General features: G+C 25.7%; 2 pseudogenes; both read left to right on the forward strand.

Annotated features, from left to right (window-relative positions):
- Positions 1 to 1551: 1551 nt before the first annotated feature.
- Positions 1552 to 4201, forward strand: LOC101515492 (glutathione S-transferase U17-like; annotated as a pseudogene).
- Positions 4202 to 11615: 7414 nt separating this feature from the next.
- On the forward strand, positions 11616 to 13200 carry LOC101488245 (glutathione S-transferase U17-like; annotated as a pseudogene).
- The last annotated feature ends 1808 nt before the right edge of the window (positions 13201 to 15008 follow it).

Below are 15008 nucleotides of genomic sequence, written 5' to 3' on the forward strand. Positions count from 1 at the left end.
TTTTATAGCGCTTGTGAAAAAAGCGCTGTAATAGGTAGTTAAATTCAATGAAAGCGCATGTATTTTACAGCGCTTGTGAAAAAAGCGCTGTAATAGGTAGTTAAATTCAATGAAAGCGCATGTATTTTACAGCGCTTGTGAAAAAAGCGCTGTAATAGGTAGTTAAATTCAATGAAAGCGCATGTATTTTACAGCGCTTGTGAAAAAAGCGCTGTAATAGGTAGTTAAATTCAATGAAAGCGCATGTATTTTACAGCGCTTGTGAAAAAAGCGCCGTAATAGGTAGTTAAATTCAATGAAAGCGCATGTATTTTACAGCGCTTGTGAAAAAAGCGCTGTAATAGGTAGTTAAATTCAATGAAAGCGTATGTGTTTTACAGCGCTTGTGAAAAACGCGCTGTAACTGATACGCGAAAGCGCTGCCTTTTACAGCGCTTTTTTGACAAGCGCTGTAAAAGCCTTATAACGTGATGCGCAAACGTTAAATGACCTACTACAGCGCTTGTTTTACAGCGCTTTGAATCAAAAGCGCTGTAATAGGTTCCGTTATTTTTAAAATATAATTACAACAGCGCTTGTGTTTAGCAAGCGCTGTAAAATGGGCGCTGTTAAATGTCATTTTTGGCGTAGTGTAGTTTTTATTCCTTTTATAGACAAAACAAAAGTACGTGGATTCCACCTTTTCATTTATTGTAAGAAAAGAAATACAAAAACCCATATAAGTCTTTCAATGTTATACTTTTAATTATATTAAATACATTAACTTTTTAAATATTACTTTTATTTATATTAAATTTAAAAATATATAAAATTGAACAAAAAGATATTAATAACACACTTCTTAAAATAAATTTTTTATTAGTTTAAATTTATATAATTCACCGTATTCATGTGAACTCCATATAATTTAATAGATCATAAATAAAATTCAACTAATAAAAAATAATATTAAAAAATAGGCTAAATTACATTCGTGGTCCCTTAACTTAATTTCAGGTAACATTTTAGTCCTTTATCTTTTTTTTTTTTCTCGATTTAGTTCTTTATTCCTAATAATATCAAATAAAGTATGAAAATATGAGTTTATTTGAAGATTTGCGTTACGGATTTGATGAAATTTGTATTATATTGAAGAATATAATTAATTTTATGAGTTTTGATTGAATTTTTTTTTTGAATTTTTGTTTAAAAAAGGATAACGTTGTTGAAATTTTAAAACATAAAATATCAAATTGTCATTTAAAATTAAAATAAAGGACTAAGTCGAAAAAAAAAAAGACAAAAGACTAAAACATTACCTGAAATTAAGTTAAGGGACTACGAATGTAATTTAACCTAAAAAATATAGATAGGAAATGTCTTTAACTTTTTTAATTTTTTGTCTTTTGGATTTATTTGTCTGCCGCCCTATTTAACTACTTGATCCACATCCTTTCAACAAATGACATGACATAAATATTAAAAAATAAACTACATTCATAAATATAATATTTTATACTACGATAGATCCATAAGTATTGTGCTGGTTTATTCTCTTTCCATATATACATAAACGCCTCATTAACATGTACATCATAATTCATAGCCTAGAACATTGAAGAAACCTCTATATATCATTTTCTTTTTTTCTTACCAATGGCAACTAATGACTTGAAGCTTTTTAGGTGCTTGGTTCAGTCCATTTGTAGCAAGAGTACAAATTGCTCTTAACATCAAAGGTTTGGATTATGAGAACAATATTGAAGAAACCTTAAATCCCAAAAGTGACTTGCTTCTTCAATCCAACCCCGTTTACAAGAAAATCCCAGTTTTAATTCATGGAGATAAACCTATTTGTGAATCTGGAATCATAGTTGAATATATTGATGAAGATTTGGAATAATAATGGTACTCCCTCTATCCTTCCTTCAAATTCTTATGATCGAGCCAATGCTCGATTTTGGGTTGCCTACATTGATGACAAGGTATTAATTTCTATTCCTTACCTATTTTATTTTTTTATTTTTTATTTTTTATTTTTTATTTTTTATATATATGATAAAGAAAACTTGCATGTTATATTCGAATTTAGAATATCATATTCAATTTAATAATATTTATTAGTTGAATTAGATATTTTATTTATTTATTTATGCTATTATTTAACAAATTTTTATACTTATTTATCTTAATCTTGAGTATTTATTATGAAAATAATAAATATAAAATTTTATCTTAAATGGTTATTGAATAAATAAATAGAAGTTTGAGTTCTCTAATCCAAACATATTTTAATATTTGTCAATTATTTCTATTTCTATTTCTTTTAATTTTATTTTATTTTATAACTTTTTTTTTGTAAATCAAAAGTTTATATTATATAAATCATGTATATATATAAATTTTTACACAAATTTAAAATTATTTGATATATATAAAAATATATATATTATGCAATTTTATTAATATCGTTAATATTTATGAACTTCAATAACATATTAAATAATTTTATATTTATTTAAAATTTTATATAAATAATGTATACACACAAATTTTTAATCCAATGAAAATAATTGAAAAAACAATAAAAATGATTAAGATATATTTAAATTGAACTCTTTTGGATTCATACGGCAGATTCTATATATTTTCATCTTTTCCCACGGAGTGATGCAATTATGTTATATTTAGACTTATTGTAATTTTGATCCTTTAATATTATATAATTATAATTTTGGTCCTCCATTTCAAAATTTGTAATTTTAATTTTCAATTTTTTTAAACTTTGATATTTTATCCACTTGTTAAATTTGATCATGTGAAAAATGATATAAATATTTTAACAAATTAATGATAATAATGATATGGCAAGTTATATGATGATATTTTCAATTTAATGACTTATTATTCAAACAATCTATAGATCATAGTACATATTTTTTATTTTGTTTTGATTAATTTTTGTTTAAAATGTTCATTAATGTGTTACACATATCATATCATCTATCATATAATATAATTTTAAAAGTGAGAAATTTTTTTTGTCTAATTTTTGTCTAAACATGAAGATTAAAACTAAAATTAAACAATATTTTTAACTAGGATATTATATATACCCTATATGCGATAGAGGTTTTTACACGAATAGGAATCACTCTTTAGATTTATGATTTTATAAGAACTAAAAATATAATTAACAATTAATTTTTATGAAAACTTTTAATATGAATTATGGTCCACCATGTATCATAAAAAATGTTTAAAATTTTAGCGACTATATATGTTGTCTCTTAAGTAGACATTAATTGTTATCTTTATTTCTATTACTAAAATAATAATGAATTAAATGACACTGATTCAATTAACATAAAGAAAATAAATATGTATCTCGTATTGAATAAATTATCAATTAATCGGATCACCACCTTATTAATAAAGATGATGAAAGTTGTAATCTATTACTTATGAAAAGTATCGTCACTCGTCGTTAGAATTTTCAATAAATTTGAAGTATTGATCTACAGAACCACATATAAAGATGATACACTGTATAACTCATCTAATTTTTATTCTCAGAATTTAAGTCAATTTTGTATAGATTAAGAGGTTGATCAAATTTTAACATGAGATATTCATTTCCTCTACTTCCTATACTAAATCTTTTTTTTTCTCTCAATGTTCTTGGTTTCAATTGTAGTGGTTTAGTTCCATGCAAAATGGTTTAATTGCTCAAGATGATGAGTGAAAGAAGACATCTTTTGAAGAAATGGAAGAAGTGCTTAACAATTTGAGTGAAGGAAAATATTTTTTCGGAGGAGATAAGATTGGATTTATTGACATTGCTTTTTGGGTGCTATTTGAGTTGGTTTAGGGTCACAGAGAAAATTATGGGAATTAATGTGCTTGATGAAGCTAAAACTCCTAGTTTGGTGAAATGGACTGAAAATTTTGTTAATGATCCTGTTGTGAAGGGAATTCTACCAGAAACTGATAAACTTTTGGAGTTTGCCAAAGATTTTGTGCAAAGATTAGTTTTGAAATAAATGTAAAAACATTTTATATTTTTATTTTTTTTAAATTTGTGTTCGTTTTATTTTGAAATGAGACTCTTTAAAATAACTAAAGTTTCTTTGCATTCTCAACAATCTACTCATTAAGTAATTGTATGCGAGAATTGAATGACAAAAAGCATTTTCAAATATCAATTAAATAAATTAAGAAATGTTTGCATAGGATTATATGTATTTTTTTATGTTTTCTTTATAGCCATCTAAATTTACCGCCGAAATACCAAATAATATTTATGTAGTTAACACAAATTGGATCTTTCGTTTAAGTTTCATTGTTTGATATTTTTAATTAGTTATGTTTTTTTTAAAAAACAAAAGATTTAAAAAATATTATGTTACACCTTTTTCGATCAAAATTTGTTGAATGTAAAAAATAATAATTTATGAAAGTTTTTTTTCTTTTTGTTTTTAATTAGTGTATTAAATTTTATTGAAAATTTTATTTAAGAGATATTTAAGTTATATATCACTAATAAAATATATATTTTTTTAATTAACTGATTTGTGAAAGACCAACTTATCAATCTACTAGCGTAAAATATTAATTTGGTATATATATATATATAAAGTAAATTATAATAAGTATCTATAATTATAATTTTGTGTTAAAATCAAATCTTCCATAAAAGAATATTAAAATCAATTCTAAAAATAAAATTAATTATATTTGATAATACTTAAATATATTAAATCAAAGTTACTTCTCTAAAATTAATTTTATCTCTTTTAAAGTCAATATAAGAGATAATCTTTTTCTCAAATGATATTATAATTATGAATAGAAGACGACTTGTTTATTTTAAAGTAATAATATTTATATACCTCCTACTTTTGTATATTCATTTAATATTTTATTATCTCTCTTATTTATCAAATCATCAGTATATTATATTAAGTGACAGATTAATTAAGAGTTGGTAAATGGGAGGAAGACGCTTGCTTAGAATTTAGAGTTGACAAAATTGAATTTGAAACTTGATCTAAATGTCACACCTTATAATTTAATTAAATTTTGTGAAATTTGAAGTCCCGTCCTACTTAAATTTCTTTCGTCCCTTTTTAAAATAGACATGATAATGGGGGCGGAGGTCGATTTTATTTCCTCTATTTCGCACCTAACTAATTAGGAAAAACTTGTACCCGCCCCGTTTCATAATAAGTGTGAAATTTAAGCTCTCACCTCCATCCACAACGAGTTTGGGTTTTTCCGCCCACACCGGCACCCATTCACATATATAAAATTATAAATTTAAAAATCATATCTATTATAATTAATATAATAGAATAACAATTATTAAACAATAATAAAATTAAAAAAAATTATAGAGATAAAATTATAATTTTTAATATTTTAAAAAAATATTAAGTATATTAAATATGTAGATGTATAGAAAATTTAAAAATTACTATAATATTACTTGTGGGGCAGGTTCGGGTTTCCCATCAGCCCACGCCTGCCCCGAATTTTAATTTCAGAGAAAATCCGCACCTGCACTCAATCAAAGCGGATTTTTGCTGCTCAAATCAAGCGGGTTCGGGTAGATACTCGCATGTACGGATTATGTTGTCATCCCTATTTCAAAATGACATAAAGAATAAGAAAATAATATTTCCATCTTACCACATATTGTATGGTACATATTTTACTTTTATTAAAAAAAAATTAAGTTTTAAAATACATTGTTGATCCTTCAAGTTTATATCAAATCTAGCTTAAATCTTTTAAATTTTTTTCTTTTTGATGTAGTCTTATATATTATGTTCCATTTGTAATGCTAAATTTTAAATTTTAAAGGTGTACATTGTATTTTTTTTCCTGTTAAAAAAATGTAATACGACTATTAAGATAGTGACTTGTCACAATAGTGCCGATGTGACAAATTAAACCATTACTTAATATTAAGAAAAAATAATTTAAATAACTTAAATGTGAATGGAGTTAACCTTAAATGAACACATGTACATTTTTGCTTAAAAATTAAATTTATAAATTAAAATGGTTAGTTTCTTCGTTTTGTTCATCAACATTTTCATCAATCATAACTTAAGTCGAGAAATTTTAATCAATTTCTTCATCTTCATCTTCATATTTCAAGACAAATTACTCGTATGAATTAGATTTATTTTTAAGAAAAAATAATAAATATATCAAGTAATTTTAAAGATATTATATCTAAAGACACATATTTTTAATAGATACTTATAATTAAGGACAAAAGGATTATAAAAATTTACTCCGTCTGGGATTATTTTATAAACAAAAATTAGTAACAAAATATTGATATGTTTAGTAAAAAAAATTGGATTAAATACGTAATTTTTTTTTACCAAATTTTGTTTATAAATAAGGTCATAAGGAATATTGACTAAACCACAAGAATAAAAAAAATTGTTAGTAATACTCTCTTTATTCTTCAAGAAATTATTTATTTATTCATTTCATATATATTAAAAAAATAATAATTTTATTAAATTACCCTTATCAACTATGATTGTGTTTACTATCACCATAACTAATAATAGAAGTTTTTTTATTAAATTGCTAAAAAAATATTATTAATAAAATTCAAAGTACAAGATGTACTTAGAATTGAAAGTACACATAATCAAAGTCACAAATAATTAGATAACATAGACAACCACCACCAACGAAAACCATAAAACACAACGAAAACTTCAAAGTATACGACTCAAACCACATTTTCAGCAATTAACAATAATTCATGCACCCCAAAGTTGAAAACACAAAGAATGAAAATGACATGCAAAACTAACCTCTTTTGCCTTAATCCAAGACAAAGAAGCTAATTTAACTTTTTCAAGCAAAAGTGGAAGACTAAACTCACTTTGATTAAAAATAATAAAGTTTCGCATCTTTCTAATTGACCAAACACATGTCATCCAGATAGCACCAAATCTAGTCCCCACCTTACTCCATTTAAGACTTAACCCATAAAATTGAAGAGCATGAACTTCCACTTTAATGTTAAACACACCAAAAAACCCAACCAAAAATGAATTTCCCTCCAAAGAAAGAATTTGTAAGAAAGATACACATGCTTACATGGTTGTCCATAATAGCTAAGCGTTCAGAAAAAGCCTCCATACAAACATTGACATCTTCAATTCAAAGAAACCAATTTATTCCACACAAGAGCAGTGTTTAAAGATACGCAATAAGAAATAGAAGTGGAGAAGTCCCCATTGAACATATTGACTTAGGATAACTAGAGTTAGAGGTGGAAATAAATCATATTGATTCATCACATAAGCTCATGGTTTAGCCTACATCTGATCCAAATCAAGAGTTTCTTTTTTTTTTTTAATTTTTTTTTTTTATAAAAAGAAATAGAGAATACCCTGCTTCTTTTGGGTCTGTTATGCCAATGCTTTTTTAAAGTATGCTCAGATGGATAATTCCTAATGATATTTGACAAAAATTATTAATATTCACGTAATTTGAATTAGTAACAGGTAAACTAAAAGCTTTTAATCTTAAAAGTAATACACTTCATCTAAAGTTATTGTGCACTCACATGTTGAAATATGAAACATATGAATTTGTGGACTAGATCTCTCAACCAAAACATTAATCAGACCAACGTTTAATCTATATACCGTTTACGAGTTTGATCACTTAACCAAATCATACTTGTTGCAAATATGACAATATAACATCATTTGTGTTTTATATCAATTTATCCTTTTAAGAGTTCTAAAATAAATAATATATAAAAAAGTAAGACATTGAAATAAATAAAATTAAATAAGTACAATAATATAAATAAATTCATAGACTATTCCATGAGAAAAATATAATCTTTGAGAGAGAAATGGTTGATATAGAAACTTTGCAAGGAAAATAGTTGTGATGTTGTGAAGAATGAAAGTGATTGTAATGTGTTTTTATAGGGTATTTGAACAAAGGGTGAATAATAAGAAGCCAAGAAACCAATTCACATGGATCACAAAATATTTTCAAGAGGTTGCATCCCCACTCTACAACCATGTGTTCAAACGTTACTGACACATCTATTCAATCATGTTAATTTGAATTTTTTTGTAACATTTAATGTTTTTTTTATCATTTAATTTTTTTATTTACATGATCATGATATTTCAATCTATCGTTTAAAGGATTTTTAAATATATATATATATATCATGATATTAAGAACAAACAAAAAAACATAAATAAATTAATATAAATAAAATAAATAAATAAATAAATAAATAAATACTTACAAATACTTGTATGTGTTTTATTTCGGATATGATATAATGTTAAGATTATCTACAATGTAACATCAACTATCAAATTATAACTTAATCTCATTTCTAGTAGTCTCTTAATTTATCTAAAGATTAGTTAATATGTCATACCATTTTTTAAAAAAAAAAAGTATATTTAGATCTTAAAATAAATTGATGACAGTGAACATGTGATACTTAAACCTTAATTATTTTAATCATACCAGACTTAGATTTTGCAAACCTAATTCGACCTATTGTAATAGCCCTAAAAATCTAAGTGACTATTAGTATTATTATGTAATGTATAGTAATTATGTATTAATAGTAAATAATAATTTAGATGATAATAACGAAATGAAATTATTAGTAAATGGGTATTCTAGTCAAATCAACTCATAAGGCCCGCAATATAAAGGTTGGGTCAATCAAATTTATCAAAAGAAACCAATTTTCTTCTCTTCTCCGTAGTCAATCAGAGAAGGAAGAAAGAAAAACTTCCATTTTCTCTCATTCACTTAATCTTTCTTTTTTGCATCAAACCTCCCCAAACCCATAAAAGAAAAATGGCCAAAGAAGGGAGCTAAAGCTACAAGAAGCCTAAAAGATTAGAAGCAATACTCAATAATTCTCTTCTTGCTCTCTCATTCAGCTTCAAACTTAGGCGAGTTCTCTCCCCCATCTTTAATTGCATGTTAAGATAGCGATTAAAATAGATTGTGGTTAAAAATTGATGATTAGAAGAAACCAAACTTTGCATGCAAATTTGAGTATTTTTATGGGTATTTAATTGGGAAACCTTCATGCTAGAAATCAATGTTAGAACTTGTATTAGATGTAAAATTGATAGTTATATTGACTAGATATTACATTGTGATTTATTGGTTAAAACATGCATGTACTTGAGAATCAACTGATAGTGTGATGACTTGCATATAAGGTATTCAATAAATATGTAGTTGTCGTCCCTCAAATCCAATATGCAATACCTTTGGTATTTAGTTTGCACCTTTTTCTATAAAAATCGTTTGGAGTTTATTTTTGTACCATTGAAAATTAAACTAAATTTACTTTGAAATAGATACTGATTTCACTAAATTTAATTGAGAATTGATAGAGAAAAATGTGTCTCGAATTAGACTAAAGTTGTTGTCTAATTTTTGGAATCTTTGTGTATTGTTTTGACAAACTGTACTAATTGAGAACTTAACTTGAAAAATGGAAACTATATTAATATGTGAGACATAATAAGCTTTCTAACGTGAGTTAGTTTACTCAAATCGGACGTCGTTTTTGATATTTTAATTGATTTGTCAAAGTTGAGGTAAATTCTACACAAAATTATTATCACATAGCTGAGTTAAAATGGGTATAACACGTTTTATATGAAATGGTTTTAAGTGAAATCAATTGCATTGAAAAGCTTACTCCTAGTACTTTAGTATGGTGAAGTCTCATAATTTTATATCAATTTTATAATTTGTAGTGATTTTATAAACACAACTGCTGTCATAGAACTCTATAGGGTGTTTCAGATGCCTTAGGCTAAGTTCTAAGGGGTGTTTCAGATAGCTTAACTACCTTAGTCTTTATGTATAAGAATTTCAAAGGAATTATATAAAACATTATAGAGTGTATAATGTTAAATTAAGAAAAAAGACGTATAATGCTTAATAATTTTGTAATAAACTATTATTTCATAGTAGTGAGCAAAATTTTGTTATGGATTTAACTCGCATTGTAACTAGGACGATTGAGACTCAGTTATCTTCATTAGGCAATTGGTTATAGTGGACTAGACTTTCTCAAACTTACACACATATGAGGAATGAACTATGCAACCTTCAGTTACAATATAAAAATAATTATGTATCCTTATTAATTTATTCTAGTTTGCATAAGTCCAAGAATGTAACGTAGTCACTGTTGAGGTGAATAAGTTAATAGAGTTATGTAATTTTTTTTATAATTCGCATATTATAGAATTAAATTATTAAAAATTATGCATTTAGGTATAAGGAGTCAACCTATGTTAGTTCTGCTAGAAGTCTCATTCTTTCTATTGTTGTTGTTTTGAGTTAATAAGGTAGGAAAAGGAAAAATCAATTTAGAATAATTATGTAGAAGCTTAGTGGATGTTGTATTAGATATGACATTGTCGAGTTTATGTTTTGTTTCATTGAAACTTATATATTAAGTTAGATGTTGGACAAACTATGTTGTCATCGTATAGACTTGATTATCCATATATTAATGTATCATCATATATTATATTTTAGATTATTAGTATATCGTGTTATATCTATCATATTTTCAAACATAATTAGAGGATATAATTGACAAAATAATAATTAGACAATTTTTAAACAAAGACATTCTGGAAAGAAGGAAGTATTAGTTTGTCCATAGTTGATATTAGTGTTTTAAAAAAGTTTATCATTTGAAAAAGAATATTAATTCATGCTCCCCTTTTTTGTTGTTGGTAAAAAGTACGTTTTTGACGCGCAATTTTAGAGTCTAATGCTTCCTTTTTGATATATATTACTTTGTGCGTCTCATTTTAAATGTTTTTTTTTAAAATTATTTGTTATTTTACTATATCGATATTGCCCTAATATTTATTTATTTATTGTATCTTAATTAATTAAATTTTTCTATTAACTGCAATTAATAAAAAAATTTATATAATTGAAACATATTTTATAATTAAAAATAACAATTAATTATTTTCTTAAAGTGTGCAATTCAAATAATGCAAATAATCAGAAATTTAAAATTAGACGAGAATGCATTAGATTTGCTCACAAAGAGCTAGTTGTTTAAAAAATTTAAAAAGTGATTTTAACTTTATATTTTAAAAAATAATTGTTATAATAACTTATTTAAAAATAGTAGAAACTGATTTAGACTCATTTGTTATCAATTAAAAAAGTAATTTTGATATATATTCTTTATTAAATATTTTAACACGATAAAAATTATATTTTTTTTTCAAAAAAATATATCTTTTAAAAATAATTTTTATAAAAAGTTTGTCAAAATAGTTTTTAATTTTAATCTCTTTTAAAAATTTCATTATTTAAAAAAATTTATAACAAAAAATAAAAATACTACAAAAATCAGTTTCTTAAACATCTGCAAAAGAGACAGGTGTCGCCTTGAATTTATGAGTGACTCATTGTGTTAGTGACGTGTGTTAGCTGTGCTACTTAAATATGCATTTATTTGTAGACGCTAATTTTTGCGTACAATTTTTATATTTTATTTTTGTTATAAAGCATACCACAAATCTATTATCTCTCTCAATTTTGTTTTCAACAATGCAACTTTTTTTTTTTTTTTTCATTCATATTATTAATTATTAAATAAACTAGTGTGCTTCATAGGATAGAACTAGAACTTCTCTTTCCTTAGCAATGGCAAAAAATGACTTGAAGCTTTTTAGGTGCTTGGTTCAGTCCATTTGTAGCAAGAGTACAAATTGCTCTTAACATCAAAGGTTTGGATTATGAGAACAATATTGAAGAAACCTTAAATCCCAAAAGTGACTTGCTTCTTCAATCCAACCCCGTTTACAAGAAAATCCCAGTTTTAATTCATGGAGAAAAACCTATTTGTGAATCTGGAATCATAGTTGAATATATTGATGAAGTTTGGAAAAATAATGGTACTCCCTCTATCCTTCCTTCAAATTCTTATGATCGAGCCAATGCTCGATTTTGGGTTGCATACATCGATGACAAGGTATTTCAATATTCCTTATCTATTTTTACTTACCTTTTTTAAATTTTATATTTATTTCTCTTGGTTTTGAGCATTTTATTTTTATGAGAAAAATCATTACAAAACTTTTACCTGAAATAGTTATTGGAAAGGAAAAGTCAAACTCAAACAAACACTATGTTCGCTAGAGATATGACAATATGTATAATTTATAAAAAAAGTCTTTTCCAAGTTTATACGCTGATTGAGTTAAATAATAGTTTATAAATAGTGACACATTTCATCTCATAAATTTGTTTCGTGACGATAAATTAGAATAAATATAAAATCGAAAATGATAATAGAGTATATCAATCGGACTATCTATCATTTATATACACACATATTACAATTATAAGAGTTAAAATGTATTTCTTCGTAAAATTAGCAAAAAGTTATGTATTTATAGTCCTATCTAATTAGGTGTTGAATCACTGTTATTTTGAAAAACTTAACTGTTTATGTTATTTACTATGTATTTGTTGTAAAATTATGATAGTTTACCGTAATGTTGTCAATTTTACCGTGAAACCAATCATGAAAATAAAAACTTCTAGAAAAAGTAATTTTGTATGGCTGACCCCTATTTCCTACTAAATCTTGTTTCTCAATGTTTTTGGTTTCAATTGGGAGAGTAGTGGTATAATTCCATGCGAAGTGGTTTAACTGCACAAGATGATGAGTCAAAGAAGCAAATGGAAGAAGTGCTTGTGAGGATGGAAGAAGTGCTTAACAATTCCAATGAAGGAAAAGAGTTTTTTGGAGGAGATAAGATTGGATTTATTGACATTGCTTTTGGGTGCTATTTGAGTTGGTTTAAGGTCACAGAGATAATTATGGGAATTAATGTGCTTGATGAAACTAAGACTCCTGCATTGGCAAAATGGACTGAAGCTTTTGCTGCTCATCCTGCTGTGAAGGGAATTCTACCAGAAACTGATAACCTTTTGGTGTTTGCTAAAGGTTTTCTTCAAAATTTGGTTGCTGCTACTCCTAAGTAAATGGAAATGTAAGATAATAAATTGTTATCTAAGTTCCTTCGCATTGTCATCAATGTACTCATTATGGACTTGTATGTGAGAATTGAATAATAAAATGCATCTCCTAATATCAATAAATTAAGAAATGTTTGCATAGTATCATCTGTATTTTTTTATGTTTTCTTTGTTGTTGATATATAAACAGATACTCCCTCCTCCCTCCGTTTTTTCTAATAAGAAATAGTTGAATTAAAATTTAATTAATAAAAGTTGATGTATCCGATTCATGTCTCTTATAAAAAAAATCAGAGAATATTTGTAAAGAGGAGTTATAGTGTACACCGAAAAGACAAGGTCAATTGCATAACTTGCAACGAATACCCTATTGTGACATGCAAAAACTAGTTGATATATTCAATGATTTTGTTGTAAACTACAAGCACACCAGGAAGCCCTCAAGAATTATACTAGGCACAAATGAAACCAATCCAACACAACATTCAAAATTACATGAACTAGTAAAGTAATTGCAAACACCGACTCAATAGAACACTGTTATGTAGTAATGTATGAAAAACAGATTCGTGTTCAACACCGCAATTTGCAATAACCAATTATTGCTTACATGGGCAACAAATCAAAATGCAAATTACAATGCACTATATGAATGTGTGCCTCAAATCATAAAAAGTTAGTTATGCTTAAGAGATTTATGCTTAAGAGTTGTTATAACTACCTTTGGCCAAATTAGTTACAAGAAGGTGGTTATAGTTAGTTAAGTAAATGTCTTTAAATACTATAGTTGTAAATGTATTGATGATGTTGTTGTAATAGCAGGAGCTGGAAACTAAGAAAGACATATGCAATTCATGAATCATAGAAATTTAGAGAGAGAAGATTAAAGGGAGAAAAGAAAGATTGAAAGAAGGACTAGTATTGCTGATTCATAAACAGTGATAGATACTAGGAGATCAATATTGAGAAGGTGTTAATCTTGTAAAGTTCAATTAACAATAGTGGGTTAATCTTGCTTGTTTGTTTGTGACGTAGGTCTCATCAATTGAGATCGAATACGTAAATTCTTAGTGTTATTCTTCCCTTATCCTTCTTTAATTTTCGTTTGCATTGATTAAGAAAACTGGTTTACAAAACTGCAGAAAGAAGAACCAAGAACGTTCTGGTTTTTTGATTTTTCGGATTTTTTGTTCTGTCCAGAACGTTCTCTGTTTTCGTTTTTTATTTGCAATGGCTTGTTTTTCTATTTTGTTGATTAACTCTTGTTGCAAATCCCAATATTATTTTAACAAAAGCAAACATGGTAATGGCATACACTAGACTGCAAAAAATTCACTAAGTTGCAGAAAGAATTATGTGCAATTAATAGAATTATATAACACCCAACATCCAACGAGAAGTAAAATAAAGCAACAGAGTAAAAATTAATAATAAAAAATAATACAAAAATTACGGAGTTTTATATAATAATGACTTACCTCACAGGGATAGAAATGTGGGTTTTTTTATATGATTATCCCACTTTTTTATTTTAAATACCAATATGTCCTACTTCCAAAACAAAATACCAGAATGCCCTACTTTTTAACCCCAGTTGCAAGTCGCAACCTGAGGATGCGATTTCCTGAAAGAAAATTTTTTCTACTTCACTATATGGTCGCATCCTAGGGATGCGACCTCCTACTTCGTATGGTTTTTTGTTGTTGTTGAATATTGGGTATATATTATTATATTTATTATATTTAATAATAATAATAATGGGTATATTATATTAGATATATTATATTTATTATTATTAAATATTTTAAAAATAATTATAACATTAAAAAATACAAAATATTATTATAAATAATAAAAATAATTAAGTTAATAATATTATATATCTTTTAATAATTATTATAATAATAAAAATAATAATAATAATAATAATAATAATAAAAAGAAAATTCTAT

The sequence above is a fragment of the Cicer arietinum genome, chromosome 2 (assembly GCF_000331145.2).
Source record: "Cicer arietinum cultivar CDC Frontier isolate Library 1 chromosome 2, Cicar.CDCFrontier_v2.0, whole genome shotgun sequence".
In the NCBI taxonomy this organism is placed as follows: Eukaryota; Viridiplantae; Streptophyta; class Magnoliopsida; order Fabales; family Fabaceae; genus Cicer; species Cicer arietinum.